We start from the raw sequence: 19,326 nt of genomic DNA, 5'->3' as shown, positions 1-19,326 counted from the left end.
CTCCTCTAGGCTATATTAAATTGCAGTCAGTTAAAATGCACATCAACGGCACAGACCTCCTCCTGCTTCTCTGAAATCTCCAGTGTGGAAATATTTGATGGTTAATTCATTAATGTTATTTAATAATAATGAAGGCTACTCAACTTAGTAAGTTTAAGTTATAAGAAGTTTCAGTTACAGTCCAACATTACTTAAGTTTAAAGCACAAAACGCATGTTATCAGTGCAATATTCCCTTTACACTAACTTTGTTTTAATGTCTCTGAAGAGACACAAAAACAATCATATTATCATCCATGCTATTTCATTTTTCACTATGTTCACGTCTGTTCACATTTTGGTAGATTAAAAAATGTCCGTAAAATTAACACTGAAATGCTGTAAAATCGCTACATAAAAAACCTGTAAAGGGAATTACAATGAAACATTGTTTAATTTGCAGTGTAATTTAGTAAAATGTTAAACTAAATATAACTGTAAATTGAAAAGTAAAAAAATGTTCTTTACACATACTTTACGTGTTCAAAATACTTTTTGATGTTATTGTGACACACAAATACTGTATTATAAAAACAATGCAATCCATATTAAATGACAATAACACAGTGTTAATATTACAGTGTGATTATGTAGGCTAGACTTTAACCTGTTTTTTTTTATATATAAATATGAAATGAAAGGTTTCCAAAATGCCAAGACTGCCACCAAGTGTAGTCCAAGCAGCAAAACACATTATTTGAACCAAAACTAGGGGGAAAACGTGTGGAAAATGTGTCAGACACGTCTGATGTTAACCTGAGGCATTTGTTTAGAGTTGCCTAGCAACATAAGTGACCTTGCTTATAATTTGTTAAACAAAACGATCTATATATAAAAACTTTTCAGAATAAGTATAGCCTACTGTTTATCACTATTGTATGACTTTATAAACTTTGTAGTTTAACTATAAAATATAACTTGATATCTGATAGGCTAACTTAAATTTCGTGTAGACCAAGCGGCAACATTCTAAACTGAACAATGAAGCCTACCCGGAAGTTCGAAAAACTGCAATACCTCGAAAATCCGCTGGGGACTGGTCCCAAAACAGAGCAAATTTCCATAGACGCCCATGTTAAAATGTCCGTTTTCACGGCGTAAATTCATGTTTTTAAAGCCTGGTCCCATGGACTTTTATTGTATTTTTCGGTAGTTTCCCGGTCCCTGACAACTGTGAGGGGGGTGAATTTTTTTCTAACTCGTTAGTTTAGATCGCATTTGGATATAAAAAATGAATGACGTCGTCAACTTGATTGACAGCTGACCAATGTCGAGGTTGACGTTGCCAGCCGAGTGGACGTCTCAGCCGTGATCCTGAATCTTTATCACCGTATCAGAGACGGTTTGTACGATCTTTGACCGTATCCTCTCTGAACATTTTTATTGAAATATCTCTGCTATTAACTGTACTAACCGACACCAGGAGAGGACATCACTCTAGTTTTCCGGTAAGTGACATTCCACTATTATTTCACGTAGCTGCTAGCTTATGTGAACGTTAGCACTATTTAGCATCAGTAGCAAGCTAACGTTAGCATAAATCGCTAGGACAAATTAGCGTCTGTGGTGTGTCTCTGGTTTAACCTACCGCAAACATGCTGGTTTACTATCGGAAATCCCCACGTAAGTGTAACGTTAAGGAAGCAATGAACTAATTTGCTTATTGTTGAAACCTAATGGCAGAATCACCCACAAACATTCATTTAAGAAATGTAGTGAAAACCGCTGTTGTGAGTTCATGTTAATGTTACTAGCCCCAGGTACTTGAGTTAGCTGTAATCAATAAACAGACTGTGCAAGGGTAACATATGTGTTTTCTTCAAAAAAAAACTTTAGGGAATACTTAGTCTGTTGTCAATTTGCAGCCTCGGTTGTTGCATTTAAGATCAAAACGTTTGTGAAGACATTAACCTAAGCCGAAGATTCCTCAATCCTCACATTAAACGGCTTGCTGAGGTGAACCGCTATGAACCTGACTGTATACTTTGAACACGGGAGCTGTGATAACGAGCGACATCTAGTCAACATACCACTGTCAGTTATAGGTTAGACACAAGGAAACAAAAGTGTACTGTAACATATGCGTGTGCCAAATCAATATATGCAACACAAGAACAGACTGATATGTCCCACATTGGAGTGCAATTCAAATAATTTGATTATAACAATGATTAACAATCTACCATTCTTGCCTGTGTCAAGTTTCTCTTTAGGTGATCCAGCCAGGCTGAACCAGTGGGTGCTGAACATGAGGAGCTGGCTCCTAACAGTTCTCGACCAGTGACAACTTCTGATTTCAAAGACTCTTCACCAGCAGACCCCTTCATGATTACCTTATTTACATCTGAGTTTGCAAAGCAGTCTATATACTGACTATTTACTAGCTTACAACATTGTGTTATTTACCTGTAATGCTCAAGACATAAGTAAAAATGCAAATGTACTTCCGCATCTGGGTCTTTAATTCAACCTACTGATTGTTTTTGCTCCCACTGCAATTTAATCGTAAATGTTTGACAGCATAGACAAAACTGGTTTGACACAAGTTAAATGTAGGTCACATTTGACCAGAAAAGTCCCATAAACATTTTTGTTTTTATTTTCAACTTCAGTGCCATCAACAGTAATGTTGTTAATGAACAGACATTGGTTTTGACATAAGTAAAGGAAAGGGTGTAACAGTCCATCAGTATCAGTAACAGCATCTCTTAGAAAAGTTCCATAACCATTTGTAAGTGCAAGTTCAGGCGCAGATGGAGATCACACAGGTTCTGCTTCATCTCTGCGGCAAAATCCACTCTTCGGGGACTAGGCAAAAAGGAGAAGGATGCTATGCCACCTCAGTCGACCCCAGCCAAGCCATTTCACCTGCATTTAGTCCCAGGTTAGAGCTCAGGGACCTCCTTGCCACCTCCTCTCCACAGCAAACATAGCAGTCTTCAATGATCCACACATTAGGTACTGCCAAAATAGAAAGGTAAACATTTAATTACATTCATACCTGTGTAACCTACAATGAAATGCAATACAAGTACAACACAAGTGTCAACTAACAACACTTGTAATCACCAGTATTCACAAGTGTGATTTTGACAGTAAAATTACATATTGTGCAAATCATTGCTCTAAAATTGTATTTAGTTTTACTCATTGCATAATCCATAGCACAACACCCTTGTATATTCATTGTTTTCATTAGGTCCCTTTCCACAGGTGTATAAAATCAAGCACCTTGACTATGAATGCAGACAGCATGGTGTTTGATTAATACACCTGTGGAAAGGGACCTGATGAAACCCATGATTATTGCTAAAACATAAAACACATCAATGATGTACAACTAATACTAGACTACGATTTTGTCAATAACTTGACGGAATAAAGCGAGCTTGTTGTTGACATAAATTATTGTTAATGTTACAATGAAATGACCGCCACATTCAATGTCACAGGATCATACGTTTCAACGTTTCATAACTACATTACCAATAATAAAATGAGAACAGAGATGGGTAACGTTAATCACTAAAGCTAAAGATCAATGTATCTGTAGTGGAGTCTAACTTTCTCTATCGTTTATTGTAAATGGGGTAACGTAACGTTAACGATAGCTTATTTCACCTGCTAGAAGGTGCAAACACAACTCCGTTCATTATTTGTAGTAGGCTAACTTGTTAGCAGCACTAACTATTCACATGAGTTTACCCGGTTAGCTTGCAGGATACATAATCATAAGATGTCTGAACACATGCCTTTAAGAGACATACATGAACACGGTTCAACTTACCAGCAAATTCAGGTGGGTTAGAATCAGTCTTCGACTTCGGTGGCTTCGCAGTAAACGTAGCAGTAGCCTAGCTTGCCAGTCTCGTAACCGTAACGTATTAGCTGTTTAGCTGAACAAGCCGAGCAGAACAGAACACCTGTTCGGCTAAGTTTCGCACAAAGCCCGCCCTTTCACCCATTTGATTGGATTGGCCAGAATATGGGCGTGGTTATGATTTCCCAAGATTTCCAAAGATGGCGCCGCCCATACCCCCCTGTCAGTACACGATCCGTGACTGGCTGTAAATCCGTACTGCGCATGCGCATAATGACGAAATAGGAAACGTAACGAATCCTCTGTGAAATGTGTACCGCGCATGTCTTGATCGCTTGACGGCCAACAAACGGTACAACTGACGGCACGACATACCTTTATAAGCTGCACGTTATGTTAATAAATAATAATTTATTATTCAGTTCACGGCGAGTCTGTTTCGAAGGATATTTAAATTGAAAGGCTTAGCCTATTTTTACCAGTATGAAGCCGGTTTTCAACGGTTGCTGCAAACGGCAAGCACGCAGTTCAAGTCATCACTGGAGGGACCTGTGCATAACTTTGGATGAGAGAAGACTCAACGCCTGACTTAAATCTTGCGAAATTACGGTGAACTTGAGGTAAGTCTTGTAGACATTCTCTGGTCTTGTCTAGCATTTTCCTTCAAAAGCATTAGCAATTGTTCCCTTAACATTTTACAATAACTCTACATATTTCGAGCTCTATCACCAAGTTCTATCACCCATATTAAACAGAAAGAAAGAATTCAGAAATGCAGTTCAATTAACAATTATTAATTAGGACAACAACCGAAAAATATGTATCATGTCTGTGTAAAGAAGTGCAAGCTAGGGAAAATATATAGAAGTGGCACCAACTATACAGCACGAACGAAGCTAGCTGTTTAGCTCAAGGTAGCTAACATTGACTAGCTGGGGTGTTAGCTCGTTGTTTCTTTGCAGCTTGGATGCAATTTACGTGTATATTACAGGCATGCAAACTCCTCACCTTTCGGCGAAATTCGCCGTTTTGAATCAAAAATAGGTGACTTACATGGTTCGCGCAGATCCGATGAGAAAATATTTAGGGGGGGGGGGGGGGGGGGGCAAGGTGAATTGAATTTACAACTGAGTTTAGAAATCATGCGCAGACGCTAACGCATCTTGAGGTGTTTCTAGAGCCGCATTTAAAACGTGTCTGTTCAGCAAGGTGTTGTGTTCACTGCTTAATTAGAACTACAGGAAGTAGGTATACAGGATGTTGATATATGATGTAGTGATGCTTCCGTACATGCTGCCATGCTTGAATGATGCATGCTTGGTGACTCAGTAAAGTACCGTTCGTTATACTATGCCTACGCCGTCATTCCTTATCTAAAACACTACAAAATTGGCGACGAGATTACTCTTCTACTTCTCCGGAGATGACGGCTGCAAACGTGCCTTTTCCAAGTTTTTTTCTTCCATGCCCTGGTGAGCCTCCTGTGCCGTTTAAAACATGGCTACGAATCTTCGAAAATTACCTGCTAGTTATCAACGCGACTGGAGAAGATTGGCCAGTTGCCAGGAAAAGAGCTGTTCTACTACATTGCCTCGGTACAGAGGGACAAAGACTTTTCTACTCAATTCCCGACACAGGTACAAGTTATGACACTGCTGTGAATGCCCTTAAGGCCCACTTTAACCCAAAGACTAATGCTGTGGCGGAGCGCCATGCTTTTCGTAAACGTGCTCAAGCTCCCCACGAGTCAATACTCCAATACATTGCAGCTCTGCGTGAATTAGTGTCAACCTGTGATTTTGGCGAACGCGCAGATGAAATGATCCGTGACCAGCTGATAGAACATGTGTGCAACCCAAGGATACGTGAAAGACTGTTGCTAACGCCTGAACTTACATTAGAGAGAGCTATGACTTTGGCTACTCAAATTGAGTCTGCTGTGGACCAAGCCAAGGCAATAACAGACACACGTGTTGCCCAAGTACAGGCGGTGCAGCATACATTCAAACGAAAGGGGAGAGGGAAACATGTGAATGCTAGCTCCAATGCACCTGTTGCACAAGGTAAAAGAAAATGTTATCGCTGTGGATCTGATGCCCACTTAGCTAACGCAACTAACTGCCCAGCAGCAACAGCAACATGCAGGCAATGCAACAAGACTGGACACTTTTCTAAAGTGTGTCGCTCCACACAGCCAGACACACGTGAAGTACGTGAGGTTGAACTTCCCGAAGTTTTAGTACTGTACACAGAACATGCTGCGTGTGCATCAACTAAAATTACATGTACTGTGGATATTAGGCCTACTGCACATCACTCACAGCCCTGCAAGGTGGACTTAGTCGTCGATACTGGGTCTTCTGTTTCCATCCTGCCCCAAAGCCTCTACGCGCGCCATTTCAACCACATTCAGCTGACGGCGCCCAAGGTCAGGCTTGTGACTTATTCTAAAACGCACATCCCTGTCCTTGGCTGCTTGTCCGTGAATGCTTCTCTAAATGGCCGTACAGCCCAATGCACCTTCTTCATTGTGAACAATGGGACTCCACTCCTAGGGAGAGACCTCCTGACTGCACTACAGATACGCATAGCCAACAACAAGGTCCTGCCTCCTGACTCCTCTACTCATCCTGCACCAGTGTTGGAGTGTACCACTACATCTACACCTGTTTTCGGCTGTGCAAAGAACTTTGTCCATTTGGTGAAAATTGATGATGCAGTTACACCTGTTCGTCAAAGGCTTCGTCGCTTGCCATTGTCTGTTCGAAATGCAGTGACGGAGGAATTGAACCATCTGCAAACCACAGGTGTAATTGAGCGAATCGATGCATCAGCATGGGTGTCACCAATCGTTGTTACACAGAAAAAGTCAGGCAAAATTCGCATGTGCGTTGACTTGCGTGAACCCAACAAAGCAGTCATCGTGGATGCTTTTCCATTGCCCCATATGGATGAACTGCTGTCCAACTTAAAGGGTTCTACCGTATTCTCTACAATTGACCTGGCGAGTGCCTACTACCAAATGCCTCTGCATGAAAACAGTCGAGACCTTACAGCATTCATTACCCATGAGGGGTTGTTTCGTTTTTGTCGTGTACCATACGGGCTAGCTTCAGCACCTGCTGCATTCCAGAAAATGATGAGCATCGTCCTCGCTGGCCTCGCAGGGGTACAAAACTACCTTGACGACATCATCATACATGGTTGTGACATGCCTGCCCACGACAAGGCCCTGGAAGCTGTTCTACAACGCCTGAAATCTGCTGGCCTGCAGCTTAATGAGGACAAGTGTCGTTTCCGCCAGCACAGCCTGCCTTTCCTAGGACATATCGTCTCAGCCGATGGCCTTCAACCTGACTCAGAGCGCATACAGGCCATTGCCAATGCTCCTGCGCCTTCTGATGCCTCAACTCTCCGCTCCTTCCTCGGACTGCTTTCATGGTACTCAAAATTCCTGCCAAACCACGCTACGGTGGTGGAACCGATGCGCGCATGTCTAAGGACAACGGACAGTGCGTTTCAGTGGTCTGATGAAGCACGGACTAGTTTTGAGACTGTTAAAAAAATGCTACTGGATAGCCAGGCCCTAGCCTTGTTTGATCCCACACTGCATACCATAGTGTCCACAGACGCATCAGACTATGGATTAGGTGGCGTACTGTCACAGGTAGGCTCAGACATGGTTGAAAGGACTGTGGCGTTTGCGTCTCGAACTCTTTCTGCTGCTGAGCGCAAATACGCTACAGTGGAAAAAGAAGCCTTAGCTTGCGTGTGGGCTGTTGAACGGTGGCGTACATATCTGTGGGGGCGCCGCTTTACCCTACGGACAGACCACCAGGCGCTGACAACCTTGCTGACCACAAAAGGTGTCGGGCGTGCTGGTCTACGTGTTTCAAGATGGTCTGCTCGTCTCATGTCCTTCAACTACGACATCATCTACCGACCAGGCTCTGAAAATGCTCCTGCTGATTGTATGTCTCGCTTGCCTTTACCTGCTGCTCCAGCTGCTGATGGATCCCTTGCTTCTGCTGATGACACCGACCCTGAATTTGTTGCTCTCCTCTCTACTGCTCATAAGACTCTGTCTGTTGCTGACCTTGACGCTGCTTGTGCTTCATGTCCTGAGCTCACGAAACTCCGCGCACAGATCACGCGCGGGTGGCCTCCTTCACCTAAAGGCCTGGAACCCGAGCTGCTGCTATACTACAAACTCCGACATGAACTCTCTGCTAAAGACCTCTTCATCTTTCGTGGCTCACGGCTGATTGTACCCATAGCTTTACGTCCTGACCTGATATCAGTTGCACATGAGTCTCATCAAGGGGTGGTGCGGACAAAGCAACGACTTCGTGACCTCTACTGGTGGCCGAAGATGGACACGGAAGTACTCAATGCCATCCGCTCCTGTAATTGGTGCCAGTTGAATGACAAAACCGCCAAACCACGCCCAGTTCCACTACAACCAGTGCCTTTACCAGATGGCCCATGGCAGAAGGTCGCCATGGACATCGTTGGGTCCTTTGATTCAGCCACTCCAGACTGCAGGTATGCCATTACATTGACTGATTACTACAGTAAATGGCCGGAGGTTGCCTTTACTCGCAACATTACTACTGACGCTGTGATTACATTCCTGTCATCCGTGTTCAGTCGGCACGGCAACCCGCTGAGCATTGTGACAGATAATGGCGTTCAGTTCACCTCCGCTGCCTTTGCTGCTTTCTTAGAAGAAAGACAAATTCGCCATCACAGATCCTCTCTCTATTATCCGGCGGCCAATGGAGCCATAGAGAGATTTAACAGAGTGCTCAAACAAACCATTCAGTTGGCCATTCAGCAACATCAGCCATGGAAACCAGCTGTTACTGACTTTTTGCATGTCTATCGTGCCACACCGCACGCCACAACTGGTACTTCACCCTTTGAGCTGCTCCATGGACGGCCAATGCGCACACGGCTGACGCTGTTACCACCTGCTCCTGTATCCACACAGACTGACATGGACGTACGCCGTAGAGTCAGCCAACGGCAACACAAAATGAAGGTGTACACTGATGCAAAACGAGGTGCTCGTCCTCCTTCTTTCCAAAAAGGGGACAGAGTGCGTGTGAAAAACCCGCTTCATGTTCCTAAGGGGCATAGGAAGTTCAGTGATCCTCTAACAATTAGTGAGAAGATTGGCGAGGGCACATACATACTGAATAATGGTAACACCTGGAATGCCTCTCACCTTACTGCATTCCCCAACACCACAGATACATCCACACACACTGATGAGAGCACTGAACCACCAGACACCATACCCACGCCCAGGCCCATGCGAGATTCTCGACAGCCTACCTGGCTGAAGGACTATGTTACTTGAAACACCGTAACACTGTCATACGTATAATTGCACTTACATGGACTTGAATATTTGAATTGATGTGTTTGGTCATACTTGAGTTTAAATGTGTTGCACAGTAATGTTTCAGTCAGAAGGACTAGGTCATTCTGCATTCCAATGTATTAGCCTACTTCAGGCAGATGTGTTATTTTATTTCTCTGTTCAATATAAGCTGATGGAATCTGATTAACCTGATGTGAGAAAATGTACATGAGTTCCTTACCTGTGGTTTATGAGTTACATACCAGTCTAGTGATAGTACTGATGACTGTTCATGCCAATGGATTACATGATCTTATATTCCATGTTATACAGTTATACATGAATGTTATGTATGGAAGTTGAGCCTTTCTTAGAAGGGGGGAAATGTTGTGTTCACTGCTTAATTAGAACTACAGGAAGTAGGTATACAGGATGTTGATATATGATGTAGTGATGCTTCCGTACATGCTGCCATGCTTGAATGATGCATGCTTGGTGACTCAGTAAAGTACCGTTCGTTATACTATGCCTACGCCGTCATTCCTTATCTAAAACACTACACAAGGGATGCGTGAATGTAGCCCCTATGCGTTTAATAAACATTAGTGGAAGCTAAATGTTGACAAAGACGCAACGCGAACAGAACGTGCACGCCAAGTATAGCCTCTGTTGTGAGCGCAGATAGATGCGTCTGAGATGTCAGGTGGAATATAGTGATTCTGGCGAGAAGAGATGCCGAGGGATTTCACAGGTGGGCTAGTTAAAACTTTCAACTTCTATTAGAAAAAGACGCTGAGATTAGTGTAGCAACGTAGCATAGGTTGTTTTCTTCTAATGATGAAAGTTAGCGAAATTAGACAAACATGTAGACATAACGAGTTCTTTTGATGAAGAATGCGTGCAGTTTGAACCATCTAGATCGGCAAAAGGTGACGCAAATAGGCAGACTTTATCAGTAGCCTATATCAAAGGCTAATGTGACAGTTGAATTAAATGCTCATAAACTGGGCTGCTTCGTTTTGTCCAGAGACGTAGCCTAGTTGATTGACATGAACGTGGGCCCTGTTACTCGAAGCACACTTCGCATAGACCTTACGCAAAGCCTACGCAAAAGATATGCAACTCAAATGATTCGCTATAGTAACGTAGCCAAACAAAGTTGCCACTGCTTCTGACCACACGTAACGCACGTAACCGTTTGAGTTATGTGTGTGAATTGCAACAATTTTCAGTAACACCCGGATCATTACGAGTTCGTAAGCCATGCGTAAATTAAATTTACATTTGATTGTCGAGTTACAGGAGGACCCTGATCAGTAGCCTATAGTCTGTGCCTACAGGTAGCCTACAGTTTAACATGTAATATGAAGACAGTTCACATAACTTTATTGGTTGGTTAAACACACTAGCACAATATAGCCTAAAAAACACAATCTGTAGAATAGGCTGCATATTAAAACGTTTCCTATTTTATATAATAATATTAGTTTGAAATAGTGTGTGTCTCAAGCAAGATTATTGATTACCTGGTTTGGTCCAACAAATATTCAGACTTTTCCTTATTCTGATAGTTTAAGTGTCCATTAGGCCCATGAAATCATCAGAAATGTGTAATAAGTACATAATAAGTACATAAGCACTGAGAAAGAGAGAGATAGTAAGAAAGAAAGCGGGTCCCTCAGCAGACTTTGGAAGATTTGTTTCCAAATGGGGGGGGGGGGGGGGGGGGGGGGGGGGGGTTCGGAGAAGAGTCTCACCTTTTTCACCCCTGACCAGTTTGCATGCCTGATATTAAATTGCTCAGCCTCTGACCTGTGAAAGAAAATAAAGTGGAGCAAAAATGTTAACTGGCTTAGTTGTACTTCTATGGCACGAACGAAGCAAGCTAACTAACATTAACACTATTTACTACCTCGAGGATTCTTTGCAATTTAGCCAGGCAGAGAGGGTTAAAGCGGAGGCATGAAGGATCTTAGGTTTAGCTGCTACCCTAACGTCCGTGATATGAGGATCCCGTTGGCATTAACAGACCAGGCACATCCGAAGTTAATTACCAACAATGAGCCAAGTACGACTATCCATTTGCATAGGCATAGGCTATTCTTGGGTTTCATCAGGTCCATTTCCACAGGTGCCATGCAGTCTGCGCTGAAAGCCAAGGTGTTTGATTTAATACACCTGTGGAAAGGGACCTGATGAAACCCATGAGTAGCCTATGCAATTAACTTCAGGCGTGTTTGACTTATAAATGTCATCAGGATAGCTGTTTAGATGTGTAGATCTCGTATATGTATTGTATTTTTTTTTTCTATTTCCGTACACAGGTGTTTGTGTGTATGGCATGTCACAATCATAGATTTGTGTGTTATGTGTTAGATAATGTTTAGAAACTTTGCTCTTTGTGAACAGTTGAAATTTCCCCATATTGATGGACCCTACTTTATGCACTGTGTACAGTTATGCTGGTACACTGAACACAGGACTGAGGTGTGCTTAGAAATCAATCCTCATTTCTTTTTCTTTTTTCTTTTTGCAGGATCCTGAATTTTGTTTTTTGAGAGGAGGGCGCACCAGAGCCTTTGAGGGCATGCATTGTAACGTGAGAGGTATGTATGTATCAACTAGGGGTGTCAACAATAATCGATTCGGCGAAGCAATCGCAATGTGGGGCATGCACGATTCAGCATCGATGCGGCAAAGTGCCATAATCGATTATGTCACTATTTATTTTCTGGCCTCGAGTAGCCTACAATAAAGTTGACGTTTCAATTAATGCGGGGGGGATTTCCAGAGCAATGTTGCAATGACATGCGCCGCCTGTACAGTGTTTCCCACACATTAGTCCATGGGCCAGATGAGATGTTGGTACCACTCAAGGTGGCACTCAGGGGGGCAAAGGTTGCTTATACTTTTTGAAAACATGCATGTCTGTTGTTAACATTTTCTGGAGTCACAGCTAAATTAGGGTTATCACCTGTTAAAGTTACGCTCCCCCATTGGAAAAAAAACACATTTAGACACCGGTGCATGTCTTGCTATTGGCCTTTGTTAAAGACATATTTACATAATCTATTTCATTATGGTATCATTTTGAGGGGGACAATCTGAGCTTTCATTCAAGTCCTTTTGTGAACACTTTGGACAAGTACAGCCAACCCTGGAGCTCTTCAAACTTTTAATCATATCTTAAAGGTATACTATGCAGGATTGGCGATTTCATCGCCGGTTTCGCCTTCACTTTTCGTTTTTGCTCGTTTTATGCTTGTATATTTCTCTGCAGAGCTTCCCCTACAGCTTTAGCGTGTATATTTTACAAAACTCCTCAAACGGTCAGTCTGCCGTGCCTTTTCATGAGATTTTACATGACACTTCCTGGAGTAGAGCATGGGTGCGTGCCCGAGGTCTCCTGAAGTTGCAAGTGTGGTTCTACCACTACAGACCACTAGGGTGGCCGAAAAAAAACACCGGTCGACCGGTAATGACTCATTTAATCATATATAACAGTATGGAACGAATTGATTAACTGAAAAACTTTGCATAGTTTACCTTTTAAAAATGGAGTGGGAGCATAAATGCATTGAATATGAGGCTAGTTTTTGCACTTAATGATTGGCCACTGTTTTTCTTTTTTTTTTAGCTGCAGCAGGAACTTAGGCTTTCAATGGCAAGGGCTGTTTTCCTCAGCATAATGACTCTGATAATGCATTGCTGACGTTAGCAATGACTACTAGCTGTTTCTATTTCCCAAACAATTCCTTAGCCTACCTTTTCAATTCAATGACCCACCTCCTCCATATGGCCAACATAACATTACTTTTCACGAACATGCATAACTTTGTTCAACTATCATGAATAGGCTATTTGAAATGTCCATTTAGCCTACAAGTAAGTTAGCCAAACTAATGAATCTGTACCTGTCCAGGAGCAAATTATCAACAGTGACGTCTGTCTTCTAATTCTTCTCCGTTTTCAGCCGTATCAATCTCCTAAATCCTTGTTTTATTTCGACATATTTCTGATTCATAACAAGGTCTTTTAGGTTCCATAACGTTAGACATTTTTTATCTGATATGTTTGTAGCGGCAGCTGTCTATGGTGGTACATAGCATAGCTGGCAACCCGGATGGCGAAATACTACTGACTTCGTGATTCGTAGATAAGTGTAGGGCGGCGCATCAAACCAAAACACAACATAACAACATCAACAGTTGAGGGCTGCAACTTCACTTTTAAATGACAGTATCTTGGCCGGACTACTGTTGTCAGTGATGTAAGTATTTGAAATTAGCATGATTTCTAAATGTCTAGTGACATATCAGGGCCATTTTATGATTAATTGAAATACATTTCCTACATACGGTTCCTTTAATACCCGAGTTAAGGCTTTGTGCAGCCTCGATATGTCTAGATAGCCTAGACATGTCTAACTTGCTTCGTAGGATACCCCACTGGTGGCGACCTAAGCCTAGACCAAGAGCAGACGTCTTGATGTTATCCCTCAAAATGTCAACATTATTTTTTCTTTTTCATGATCCCATGCACCCAAACAAGGCTCTCTGTGCATGAGACAGCAGAACAGCCCCATAACATGATGCTCCCACCACCATGCTTCACTGTGGGAACTGTATTGTTATGGTTGTGGACCTTCCCTTTATTCGGCAAACATAGGCAACATCCATGTGCCCAAACAGCTCCAGTTTAACCCTATGAGCCCTAAGCTGTTTTAAGGGCATTTTCACTACTTCTAGTTAGAAGCATTTATCCTGGTCATTGTAAGTGCCACTGTGAAAAAGAAGACTTCTCCTTTTCCACCTCTGATAACTTTTGACTCTGCCTTGTACTACACAGACTTTGCGCACACATATGCACTAGTTTTGTTTCATTGTTGTGTATATGTATGTGAATATTTGTATGTAGGTCTGTGTTGAACTGTTGGTTTTAACTGTGATTGGGTTAATGGTACAGCCCCATCCCCCCCACACACACGTCCTATAGTGGTGCAGTCCAACACTAATTGGTTAATGGCCTAGCCTATTTAAGGCAGGGCTCTTTCACTGATAGAGAGGTCACATATGAGAGACACACGGGAGACAGGGAAGCCACATGGAAAGAGCTGGAGGTCCAGGAGTAAAGGGAAGTCTTTTTCATTTGAAGTTTACAAAAAAGTAACCCTTGCTTGCTGTGAGGCAAAGGGGAAAGTTTGGTCCATAGATTTGCAAAGTCGCCTTGTATGGATCTGTTGCCTAGTTTGGTGCCTGGTTTGGTGCCTAGTCTGTTGCCTAGTTTGGTGCCTGGTTTGGTGCCTAGTCTGTTGCCTAGTTTGGTGCCTGGTTTGGTGCCTAGTCTGTTGCCTAGTTTGGTGCCTGGTTTGGTGCCTAGTTGTTGCCTGGAAGAACCCTGTATCATGCCTGGACCCGGATTGTGATTCCCTGATCTGCCCGTCAATCAAATAAATGACTATTTTTTGTATGCGGAACTGCTGTCTCCTGCCATCTCCTTCCTCAACACCAACACATCCAGTGTCACACCTCCCACAACATGGGGTGACCGCCTCGGTCCCTCACAGCCACATATTGTTTTTTTCAGCACAGTCTAGTAGGGGTGTGCAAAAAAATCGATACGGATTCGAATCGCGATTCAAACTCTACCGATTCAGAATCGATTCATAAAATTCCAAGAATCGATTCATATACCCCCCCCCCCTCCCCCCCCCCCCCCCCCCACAACGGTGTTTAAACTATTGTTCTAAAATTAGTTTAGTTCGCCATTCCCATAGATGGCGCCGCGTCTATTAGAAACTCCTTATGCCTGAGCACTCTTTACTTGACATAGGTTAATGAAAGAGTTCAGCAGAAGCGCTGGGGGTAGCCTATAGTCGGCGCAAATGCCAATTTTCGGAGGTCCTTCATTAACGGACCGCGTTAACAGACCGCTGTCAACAGGTTTTGAAAGTGAAAGCAGACGGGTAGGGTCATTCTAAACAACATTTGAGTCAAGTTCAGTGTTGTGCGTGGCAAACTACAGTACCCTCCAGAATTATTGGCACCCTTGGTAAAAGTTGACTAAAAATAGGTATAAAAAATAATCTTTAGGTGATTTATTGTACTCCCACAATGAAAACAATGAGGAAAAATATACCCTGCAAGGCAAGCAAATTTATTCTGAGAAAAAGGAAAATCTCATAAAGAAATAAATATTTTGAACAAAAACAGCTTGCTCACAATTATTGGCACCCCTGAAACATATTATGTACAACATTTAACAGGAGCATGTTCCTATGTAAATGCAACGTTTTAAAGTAAATCAGAGTGTCTGTGAACTTTCAGAAGTAGTTCATGACGTTCTTTTTCACTATGGTATGAAAATGAAGTCACTCAGAGGCTAAATCCTCTAGTCATTTTTCAACATTGGAGAGACAAGAGAATACACTAAATTGAAATAAAAAGAAATTGTGTTGACATTTGTAAGTAAGAGAATGTCTATGGAAACTAGGTATTTTGTTGAAAATGCCTATATTTCCAGTTAAAATGATGACTAAAAGGTTCTAATCATCTGGAAATGTGGCAAACATGCTTGGACAAAGACCCATGGCTATTTTGCTCCCACGCACAGTATGGAGGATGGTATGATAGGCAAAAAAATCCATAAGAACCACTGTTGAGAGTTACAGACAAAGCTATCATCTTGGGGTCACCAAGTCCCCCCCAAAAATCTTCAAAAGTGACCTCACTGCTAATAGATTACTTAGACAGCATGTCAGGTTAAAGCCAGTAGAGTCATTTAATGAACAATGTAAATGGCAGGAGTTACTGAATGGTACCATTACATGTCTGGGAGTGTGGTCTATTGTCAGATGAAAATAAAATTATGCTCTTTTGCTAAAAACACTTAAGGTGTCTTTGGCGTACATAGAAGAATGACTATACCAAAAAGAACCCCATGCCTAATCAGAATTATGGTGGAGGGGCTGTGCTATTGTGGGGCTGTTTTAATTCCTAAAGGCCTTGGGAACCTAATTAAGGTGCATGGCATCATGAACACCAAGAAAAACCTGAACATTTTCAAAGGAAATCAAACAATCTCTGCCAAGGCCCTAAAAGTTGGTCATGATTGGATCATTCATCAGGTCAATGAACCAAAACAAATGCACAGATCTAAACAAATATGGTTTACTGAACACAAAATCAAGCTTCAGACATTGCCATAGCAGTCCCCTGATCTAAACTCCATAGAAAAACAGTGGGATGAGTCAACGAGAAGAATGCACAAGTGTGGACCTAGCAATCTGGACGATCTGGGGAGGTTTTGTAAAGATGAATGGTCTTAAATCCCTTACTTTGTATTCTCAATCTTTATGGGGTGTCAGAGAAAAATATTACATGCTGTTTTATTGACAAAGGGAGGTTTAAGAAGGTATTACAAGTAGGGGTGCCAATAATTGTGAGTGACGTGTTTTTATTAAAAACATTTATTTCTTTATGAGATTTTCCTTTTTCTCAGAATAAATTTGCTTCTCTTGCAGGGTGTATTTTTCCTCATTGTTTTCATTGTGGGAGTACAATAAATCACCTAAAGATTAGTTTTTAGACCTATTTTTAGTCAACTTTTACCAAGGGTGCCAATAATTCTGGAGGGTACTGTATTTGCAGCAAATCGATCTAAAAAGACATAATTTATGCACTTGTGTTTTCATGTGTTGTTTGTCCTGTCGGTATTTTCCGATAATGATAGCAATCTCATGATGCTGCTGATCAATTGAATTACACTTCTGCCGTATAGCCTATTGGCTTACCGTGCTTGACGTTAGCTGTGGCAGACTCACTGATTTTCATAGTTTTAACCACAAAGTCTTTATAGGCGTAGGCTTATTTGAATAGTTTAACATCTTGCCATTTCACGTTAGTCCAGCCCTTCACCTCAGTGAACCAGGCACCCCATGCCATCTAAAAAATATCTCGGGAGGGCTTCAATATTACGTGAGAAAACTTGTGGTGACAGTGCTTAGAGGGAAAAAAAATAACGTTGCCATGCTCGGAAAACGTCAGTATTGTATGTAACATTGAGCTGAAATTTTGTGAAAACAGCCCACTGTAGCATTGTGCAAACATAGTCTTCAAGTTGCTTATTTAAAGGTACAGTCCGCATTTTAATCCTAATTCTCCATTTAGCGTCCACGCTTGTAAAACTAGTGATGTAGCCTACACAATCCTGGCGCAGTGTAAAAGCAGTTAGGGCCTACCATTTTACTTTGGGAGAGGTGTAGGCTAGGATCCACAGTGTTACTTTGACAGGAGAGGGAAATGTGTCATTTGATTCCATTTTCAACTGAAATATCAACAACCTTCAAGCTGCATACTCTTCTATCAGCATCAATATCAGAAGGTTATATCATATGATTTATTATTTTGTAAATTGGCCCAGGTGACAGGGGGCAGGCTACAGTATATAGTATCATTAAGTAGCCTAAATAGAAAATAATGTAGTCAAAATTATAACTTTATGTTGCCCATCCTTATGAGTGGACAGAATGAAAGCAATACATCTTACCCAAATAAGCTTACATTTAGTAGAATTAAACTTATTTAATTTGTTGTGCTTCTTTTCTTTTAAATTGTATGTCTACTGCAATCATATGGGGAAAGTAACTATACTGCGAATCGTTTTCTGAATCGAGAATCGTTTTTGAATCGAAAATCGATTTTGAATCGAATCGTGAGCCTGAAAATCGGAATCGAATCGAATCGTGAAATTCTCTGAATCGTGCACCCCTACAGTCTAGGCTACACAGATCTGCTTCAATAACATGTATAAATACTTGCATTGATTTGATGTAGATTTTTAAATAATAAAAATTTGAAAAGCATACTACACAAATTCTTACATTTTGACGTGTATCTCACCACAGCCCGACATGACTTACATGTTTGTATGTACCTGTAGATTCTTAGTGTCTGCCCTTTTGTTTTTCTAATCAGTATTAGTGTATGAATGATTGTTTTGTTGTAGTGCCATAGTAATATTATTTTAATACATTACTTTTGTCTGTCCTTTTTCTTTCTTACTTTCACTCTGATTTAACAGTTCACACCACCAGAAGATGCATTGTAACCAAGTCCACAAAGACCCCCCCCCCAGTGCAAGCTGAAGGACACAAATGGCGTGAGTTGGTCGTTTTTAGGGTGTAACATGGCAACAGATCATCTTCAGTAGCCTATTATATATTTTTGGAATGCCTTTAAAGAGTAGATGTGATTTAAGCTATAATTAGTTATATTCCACCCTTCTATGTGCTTGTTAACACCATCTTTCAGTGGGACATGACCGTTTGCATTGACGGACTCTTCTAAGAGTTGGTAGTTTTTAGGGTGTAACATGGGGACAGATGATCTTAGGTAGCCTAAATCATATATGTTTTCATTGTGGGAGTACAATTAATCACCAAAAGATTCGTTTTTATACAGGTTTTAGTAAACTTTACCCAAGGGTGCCAATAATTCTAGAGGGTACTGTCGCTATTGCTGTTATTGTTAAGACAAAGTTGTACTCAACACTAAGTTATACTCAATATCGCAGTGCTTCTATATGCACAATACATTTGAATGTTAAACAGCTTGCTGTGGGTTTCACAGCCTTTTACATAGTAGCTGCTAGACTTTTGACAAGGTACTTGGCATTTGTTCATGTGAGTTCTCAAACACTGTCCACTTACCTATGTGGTGCACCCCTCAGCTTTAAGCTTGTACATCTAGTGTTTATGTTAGCTAACTGTATCTTAATGTGGTGCTATCAGAGCAAGATATTAGAAATGGCGTATGATGTACAGGGACTCGTAGTTTATTATGGTATTGCGGTCATTCGGTACAGTTACTACCATTTGCGTTGGCACCTCTGCCATACCAGAACAGTGTTTCGGTGCCCAACCAGTTATAATACATTGATGTGAATGAAGTGCATTCAAAATGAAAAATGGTCAACTCAAGGTGATTCTCTTTCACAGAAAACCTCGGAAGCCAAAGAAGTAGATGAGGGCTTGACTCAGTGACACCCAAGCGAAAAACCCGTTGCAGTAATCCCTACTGGAGATGAATACACCAATAAGT

The 19,326-nt window shown here is 41.6% G+C and overlaps 1 protein-coding gene and 1 long non-coding RNA gene across 2 annotated transcripts in view; both read left to right on the top strand.

Annotated features, from left to right (window-relative positions):
- The window catches only part of LOC134092683 (ATP-binding cassette sub-family C member 12-like), a 46,218-nt gene that overhangs the window by 3,527 nt on the left and 23,365 nt on the right, over positions 1 to 19,326 (top strand). The gene's annotated exons all lie outside the window — the stretch shown is intronic.
- Positions 4,188 to 19,286, top strand: LOC134091816 (uncharacterized). The gene is made up of 4 exons (XR_009940146.1): positions 4,188 to 4,478; positions 11,763 to 11,832; positions 18,308 to 18,385; positions 19,224 to 19,286. It is a non-coding gene; the product is annotated as an uncharacterized LOC134091816 (long non-coding RNA).

The sequence above is a fragment of the Sardina pilchardus genome, chromosome 9 (assembly GCF_963854185.1).
Source record: "Sardina pilchardus chromosome 9, fSarPil1.1, whole genome shotgun sequence".
Taxonomy (NCBI): Eukaryota; Metazoa; Chordata; class Actinopteri; order Clupeiformes; family Clupeidae; genus Sardina; species Sardina pilchardus.
Note: the sequence above shows the minus strand (reverse complement) of the source record. Positions and strands in the feature narration are given on the sequence as shown.